This window comes from Electrophorus electricus, chromosome 16 (genome assembly GCF_013358815.1).
Source record: "Electrophorus electricus isolate fEleEle1 chromosome 16, fEleEle1.pri, whole genome shotgun sequence".
NCBI classification, from domain to species: Eukaryota; Metazoa; Chordata; class Actinopteri; order Gymnotiformes; family Gymnotidae; genus Electrophorus; species Electrophorus electricus.
Window position 1 is genome coordinate 9,547,566 of NC_049550.1, and position 8,388 is coordinate 9,555,953.

Here is an 8,388-nt window from a genome sequence, read left to right on the forward strand (position 1 = left end):
AAGTCTTGTTTATTTGCTGTGTGTGGCACATATAGTATAAGAAACAATCTTTTTCCTCATGAACAGGCTTGATGTCATTTTGTGCCTCAAAGGTGTAACTCGTAAACTCGGGCATCCTGAACTTGACTGATTGACAGGTGCTAGTGCTCAGAGGAGGTAGCAAGCTAAGGATGTGCAGTTGTAGAGTGACCCCTGACAAGAAGCAAGGAGTAAAATTTGATCTCTGAAATGGAGGAGTTTGAGACCTTGTACATGTTATTAGAAGTGGTCCCACCCTTTTGTTTCTGTCCAGTGAGGAATGCTGTCGGTGCCCTCTACCAAAGAGAATGCCATCTCCAGCCCTCTCTGCCCATTTTCTGGCAAGAAGAGTGCTAGCAATGATGAAATCGATGATGGAATATTCCAGTTAAATGGCCAGGAAAGCTCAGAGAAAGACCAAGTAACCAATGATGCAGAAGGCGCAGTCCAGCCGAGTAGTGAGAAAGGGGCCACTGAGAGGAAGTGGATCCGCCCTGATCTCCCCAGTAAGTGTACCTGGAGCCTGGGGGTCCCACCTGCTGAGTCCCCCCACTGGCATCCTCCCAGGTGAGTGGTTCCTAGCTTTCAACATGTTTACATTTCTACTTCAGATTAGCGCTTGGCAATTTTTTAATATGAACATACAAAAAGTAGTGGTTGAGGAACATTTGAAAAGCTTTAACAGATATTGAGGAAACGTGGGGGTGAGTCTCAGAAAAATAATTGAGCATCTGAGGAAAAAATAAAACATTGCATAATCCTGGCATAGTTAGTGGAAAACACTATTAATCCCCAAAAGGAAAATGTTCTAGCAGCATACATGCAAGTTAAACATAGAATGCATAGTAGTAAGGTAGATAAAATGAAACCATAAAATGCAAAAATTGTTTAGTGAGAAATGCAATATAAAATATTTACATGTGCGCACGCGCGCATACAGAAACAACTAATAGCTATGCTAAAGTTCAAAGAATACTGTTTAGGTGTTGGTCATATGTAAAGATTGCAACTACAGCTGCTGTTACAATTAAGGCCACATTTGCTGCTACAGTTAGTGATACAGTATTGTATTTCTATAAAATACAGTAATCTGCAAAAGAGCATAACCATGCAGAATGAGCACTAAAGTGCAGCACAGATGATGCATAGATGCGCAATAGTGCCTGAGAAATTGATGAATTGGAGTGCAGAGTTGCGCATTCTGATGGTTGCAGGGAGAAAAGACTTGTGAAAGTGTTGCTTCCTGCAGCAGGGCTGGAGCAGTCTGCTGCTCAGTGGCCTCCCTTGTCCCTGTAGTGTTTTGTGTAGTGGGTGAGAGGGTTCATGATCTGACACCTTTGCCAGCAACCTCTCTCCACCACTGTCTCCAGCCTTTCTACTGATCTTATTCAGTCTGATGGTGTCCTTTGCTATAATAATGCTGCCCAAGAACACAAGAAAAAAAGATGGCACTTGACTCTACAGACCCATAGAAAGTTCTCAGCAGGTGACCCCTCACCCCCACGGATTTCAGTCTTCTCAGGAAGTAGTTGGCTCTGGCCTTTCTTGTACAGTTCCTCTAGATTCACTTGCCATCCCCACTTCTCATACAGATAAACAACCAGGTACTTGTTGTTGACCAGCTCAGTGTTCACCCTGGATGGAGCAAAAGGAGACCCAATTTTTCTGAAGTCCTCCCTCAAAAGTTCTTGGATGACACCATTATTGTAGGTGACGCATCTCAGTCATATATAAAACTGGAGGTGTAAAAAGTGAACAGAAAGGGAACCAGGACAGTCCCCTGTGGAGCACCTGTGCTGCTTACAGTCCACTTTGACACATGGTCCTGTAGCCACACATACTGGGGCCTGCAGATTTGGTGGCTCAGGATATTGGGACAGAATGCACCTTTGTTGCACTCATCATCTCCCTCAGTAGGAAGGGCTGGCTGTTGTTGAAGGCACTAGAGCTCCCTGCTGTTTCCAGCTGTGAGTAGATTCTGTATAGCAGGTAGATCACGGTAACCTCAATGCACACATGCAGCCCATAGACAAAGTGTAAGGGGTCCAATGTCCCACGTGTCCTGAGGTGACCCAAGACGAGCCTCCCTAGAGATTTTATACATGTTAAACTTTTTAAATATTCTATTTAATAATATAATTATACTTTTATTCATGTGTATTCTATGTATAAATGCATTGTATTGGCTCATGGTACACCAGTAGAATCCTTTTATATTCACTCACGCATGCACAACCTCACTCCAGTAACACTGAACATAACTTTCCACACCTTTTTAAAGACCAAGCATTCCGAGCATCCTGCCCAACATCCTGGGACAGATTGGACACACCCCAATGGTCCGTATCAACAAGATCACCAAGATCTTTGGCCTCAAGTGTGAGCTGTGTGAGTAAGAAATCAGTACTGCCAGTCAAAATTTAAGTATAAATGTATTTAAATAACTAGTTTACTTAAAATGTAAACATTTTATTTAATTGTATTTTAGGTAAATGATTAGATGCTTTTATTTCTCAATTCTCTTATTTTTATTATTGCTCATTGCGTGCTATGTGTTTGTGTGGGTGCATTCAGTGGTGAAGTGCGAGTTCTTTAATGCTGGTGGCAGTGTGAAGGACAGAATTAGTCTGCGTATGGTGGAGGATGCAGAGAGGGCAGGCATTCTCAAGCCTGGAGACACAATCATAGAGCCCACCTCCGGAAACACTGGTAATGATGTGCGTGTGCAGTTTTTTGGGTGGTGGAGGTGTAATGGCTCAGCTTGTAACTTTATTTTATGTTAGGTATTGGCCTCGCTCTAGCTGCTATTGTAAAGGGTTACCGCTGCATCATTGTGATGCCTGAGAAAATGAGCGTGGAAAAGGTAAAAAGTTATAATCCGTTATTACTATTGAAAGACTACCCATATAATGACACACGGTGATTGATAATGAATATCTAATGTGGAAATGGACTAAGCGTCAAGCACATCTTGCATCAAGGTGGATGTATTTGTGCGCACACCCACCAGCGCATGTTTTGATTCACCTGAGTCCCATGTGGGTGTGGCATGGAGCCTGAAGAATGAGATCCCCAACTCGCATGTTCTGGACCAGTACCGTAATCCCAGCAACCCACTGGCTCACTACGACACCACGGCAGAGGAGATACTGGAACAGTGTGATGGTTTGAGCGCTCTCTAAACTTACTCTTCTCAAAGGACTCCCTGCATCAGGCCTACTGACTGACATCCCTAGTCACCTTTGGATTCATTTAATGGAATTCTCCATTATCCTTAATTAGTAACAGTTCATTGGTGCTCCACACATGTCTGAGGCCACTGTGTCTTTGCAGGTAAAGTGGACATGCTTGTAGCAGGAGCTGGGACAGGGGGCACCATCACTGGCATTGCCTGCAAGCTGAAAGAGAAATGCCCCAATGTTAAGGTGAAGGCTAATGCCTGGATTTGCTTACTTGAAATCGCATGCCAGCGGACACTTGCGGTTTTTTCTTTGTTTGGTTTTTTTTTTTTTGGTCAGAGGAAATGAGTGCTGTCATTAATAAATGGTATTTTTGCATGTACTGCATTTCATGCATGTAATATGCCATAGACAGAAAGCATAGATTTTCATACATCACCTCTTGTCTCATAAAATGCACCAAAAATGACACAAGGGCTGAATTTTGAATCACTAACAAGCAAACACCAATCCATTATTCCTTCACATGTGATGTAGCTTGCTAAACAATGCTAGCCCACACAATGCTAATAAACTACACAGAAAGGAGGCACACTTTAACATAAAGATTATAATGCAGTATTACCATTGTGCATCAGTTCATTGGTGTGGACCCTGAAGGCTCCACCCTGGCCAAGGCAGAGGAGCTGAACCACACAGAGAAGACACAGTACGAGGTGGAAAGCATTGGCTATGATTTCATCCCCACTGTGCTCGACAAATCGGTGAACAGACATGTGGACATACACACGTTCTAAATTCATCCTCTATTCTGTAGGCTTCCAAGCTAGGGTTTGCTGAATCCAATTTGAGTTCTCGGTGATGCCAGACCCATCCCTCACTGAGGCCAAGAGGGCTTTATTGGTCTTGCTCTTCAGTGGGGGGGGGGGGGCTTGGATGGCCTCCTCTTCCATCCCACCTCCCAACATGACTTCAAACTAGGCACATGTTGCTCTCCAGCAAGTACCTTCAGCCATCGTTGGATGGCTGGTGACAGTTCAAAAAGATGCAGTGTCTGGCCACACACGTCTCAGAAGAAGCATCTGATGGCTTTCACCTACCTGACTTGATGGCATCGTGCAATGGGGGCAGGGTTATTTAGCTAGTGACTGGGATTGGAGTTGATTGACACCTGGGAGAAAACTGGTTTAAAAACACAGCAATAAATGAGCCATCTTTTTGCAGTTGTACTTCTAGCAGCCTGGATGTTTTGGATTCTGTATCAAATCTATTTTAAACATGGCCACCTCCATGTGAGGAACTCTTTATGGAGCAAAATCTATAAAGCAATTTATCATCTCATGTGAGCTGCACTTTATAACTTTTAAATAATCATTTTCATAAATATTATTGGATACTTTTTGGTGGCAAATGACTTGCTGTTACTGTTTCCATTTCGTTAAATTTTTTAGTTTGTTGAATCCCCAGTAGATGACAGTGTAGGTACAGAGTTGAATCTTTTATCCAGCCTGACCTAAATCACTGTGGCCTGTACCTAGTTATGTAATGGCCATTATCTTGAAACATCTGTGTTCCTAGGGTTAGAAAATGTGTACTGTTGTCCCTTCATGAATCTCTTCTCCATATTAAATTTCCTTTGCTTTTAAATCTTTTAAAACGTGCAGAAAACAATTTCTAGGTAAAGTGCCATAATGCTGTAGACCATTGAAAAGCTTAGATAAACATGCATTCACAAGAGACTGCATTATAAACAGTATCTTTTTATTAAGAACACCCTGTCCATGAGTCTACAAGCCTAGATGAATCTCCAAGGTCATGTAAATACCCCAGAAACTGACCAGGGATAGAGAGGGTGGTTGAATAAGTTATACATGCATAACTATAACCGTACATGTACAAATGGTACCTGTGAAATGTGGCTAATGACTCCACAGTGTAGGTGTAAAGTAGATGTTTATTATAAAGTGACTGGTGATTTTGTTTAACTTTGTGTCCAAGCTTGCCAAGTATAAAACCCCATCACTTCCTATGTTTCCATGCCAACCCCCCCCCCCCCCCCCCTTCTCATGTTGCCATGCCATCCCAAAACTGTGTGTTTTCTTGTAAGGTGGTGGACCACTGGTACAAGGCCAGTGATGAGACCTTTGCTATTGCACGCATGCTCATCAGAGAAGAAGGACTGCTGTGTGGTATGGCTACAGACTCATTGGAATCATTTTCAATAACTGCACATTTCATTCTGCTATAGCTGTGGTAGCATAGTACATCTCTAGCCACAGTTAACTAACTACCTAATGTGCTTTCTGTGAGCTGTGTACTCCAGAAAGAAAATTGCATTTAAATGTCTCTTAATCTTTAATTTCTTGCTTCAATTTCTGGGTTCAGTCTCTTGCTTCAAGATCAGCCTTTCCCTTCAGTCTTTATTGGTTCAATTTCCATCTCGCATCAGCCTTTCTCACTTCAGTATAACCTTCTTGCCTGGTAGGTGGCAGCTCGGGCAGTGCTATGGCGGCAGCAGTGAAGGAGGCCAAAGAGCTGAAGGAGGGTCAGCGCTGCGTGGTCATCCTCCCTGACTCCATCCGCAACTACATGTGAGGAGAAACCAGGGGGAGGGCCTGAGGGGGAAGGCAGGGCTTGGTTAAGGATGGTGTTCCAAATTCCAAAACCAAGTGGGTCTCGTAAAGTAGAAATTCATGAGTTAGTTCTGTTTGACTCACTGTGCTAAGGGCACACTTCTATGGTTATGTTATGAATGCAACATTTTTCTTCTTCTGCAGGTCCAAGTTTTTGAATGATAAATGGATGTTCCAAAAAGGCTTTCTCACAGTAGAAGAGTTCATGGTTAACAAGCCCTGGTAAGAACTCTTCATATGCAGCAGTTACTGTATATACAGGCAGTCCATATTCAGTTTCATATTAATTTGCTGGAATACAACAAATTGACACTGTCCAATTATTTATTGCCGTGTCATGTAATCATAGGTAATGGCAAAATCACTTTGAACAGTTTTGGGTTTCATCTCTCACTCAGGTGGTGGAATCTTAAGTTGCAGAGCTTGAACCTCTCTGCTCCTCTCACTGTAGTTGCCCACAGTCACCTGTCAGAAAATGATCAAAATCCTGAAGGAAAAGGGCTTTGACCAAGCCCCAGTGGTTGATGAGGCTGGGTGGGTCTCTGTCTCCCTCTCTCACTCACCAAAACTAAAATGCTCTGAGCCTTCTCCATTGTAATGTGTAACATATGAAGAATTTGTAGTCACAACCAGACGCATCGTTGGTAGCTTCAACAATTGCTCACATAATTGAATCTTTAGCATAATCAGTGCTAAGCCCAAACCATTTTATTTTCCTTTAGGTTGATTCTTGGTATGGTGACCCTTGGGAACATGCTAGCCTCAGTGCTTGCTGGAAAGGTCAAGCCCTCTGACCCTGTGAGCAAAGTGCTCTACAAGCAGTTCAAGCAGGTGGGCAGCACATCCTTCCATTGGCTGAAGGACAATGTTACATTTATACTTGATGCTCTCCAGAAAAAGGAGGCACCATACAGTGGCTGACTAGTCGTTTCCCTCAGGTTCATTTGACTGACAACCTGGGGAAGCTCTCCCGGATCCTGGAGACAGACCACTTTGCCCTGGTGGTGCATGAGCAGATTCAGTGTGAGTACTCCCTCTCATAGAAGCTTCCTATGCTTGCTTCTCTCCTCAGTTCTCATTGCTCCACATTTCAGTAACATTGGTGTCCCAAGGTTGTAATTTTAACATATAAACACAATAGTTCTGCAGGGTCTGAAACTATTTTTTTCTGCCAGTGTCATGGTAGTCAGATGCTACTGTTAGCTTTGATTGGACTTTCCTCTTGAAATGCCATGAGCTATTGAGACAGTTAGTCTTGTCTGGTGTATAATCCACAAAGTTCTTACATCAAAACTGCATGTGGAAGCCATCTTGCTCATTTAAACATATGTTCCTTACTCAAGTAAACACAGAAAAGGTGCTCCAGACATTCTGTTCAAGTCATACAGGCTATTTCAAATGACTCACAGACAGACATCACTGTATATCTCTGGTTCTGCATACAACCAGCTACTATGTTTACATTTTTGTTGTTGTTTGTTTTTGCTTTTACTCTTCCTGTTCCTCTGTGTGCATTTTTCCTCAATATCAACTAACTTGTGTACCTGATATACAGCGAAATATTGGAAGCTCAGGTTGGCAGTTGAACCGTTGAACTGCAAACATCTGCAACTCAGTTGCCAAGCTCAGCAAACTTTAAAAATACTTTAATACCTTTTAATAATGGGAAAACAGCTGGCCAGTTAATAATGGCACTAATAAGCTCATGCCAAATGGCTCTCAGCTACCAATTAATGAAAGTTAGCTATGTTAGCATTTTTGGTTAAAGTGTTTCTTTACATTTCTACTGGATATAAAAACCACATCCTCTTTACCCCTGACTGTTTGTGGTCTAACTGCTCTCTACCTTTCAGATTTGACAGATGGCTCCACAAGTCTGAAGCAGATGGTGTTTGGAGTTGTGACGGCCATTGATCTACTCAACTTTGTCACTGGCCACGAGAAACGAGAGAGATCGGTGTCTGAATGCACAGACGAGCTGTGATTGGCCATTTATATCAGCATTTGCTATCTATAACCAATAATGATGTCTGACCATGAATGGTTCACCTCCTAAGGACTAGGGGGCCATGAGTCAAAATTGTTACTGTGAATTGAGCATATAAATATATAGACATTCTATATTGGAAGTTTTTCTTTTTGCTATGTTTGGTAATTTAGGCTAATGTTTTAAATAATGTTGCAAACATTTTCCAAGTCCAGGGCTTGTTTTGATTGGGGAAATGAGGGAGTGCCTGCCCCCCAGTAGAAAAAAAAGGGACAAAACCCCCCCACCCCCCTTTGCATAAAGGGAGTATTCACAATGCATGTATGCAAATGTAAAAATTTGATTAAAATGCAATTTATTTAGTGAAATATTTGTCAGTTAATTCCAATTGTTTGCTATTTCAATATGCTAATTGTTTAGGCTGTAAGCAAAATCTATTTTTAATCTGGCTCTTGGTGATTTTATACATTAAAACTAATTGAGAACATGACACATTCAGTGATGGTCATAGGTGTAGGTTTTTAGGTTTGGACAGGCAGATGTCATTCCCCCCCACCAATCATTTCATCTT

The 8,388-nt window shown here is 42.3% G+C and overlaps 1 pseudogene; it reads left to right on the forward strand.

The window, feature by feature from the left end:
- The first annotated feature begins 298 nt into the window (after positions 1-298).
- LOC113578511 lies at positions 299-8,185 on the forward strand (annotated as a pseudogene).
- Positions 8,186-8,388: the final 203 nt, after the last annotated feature.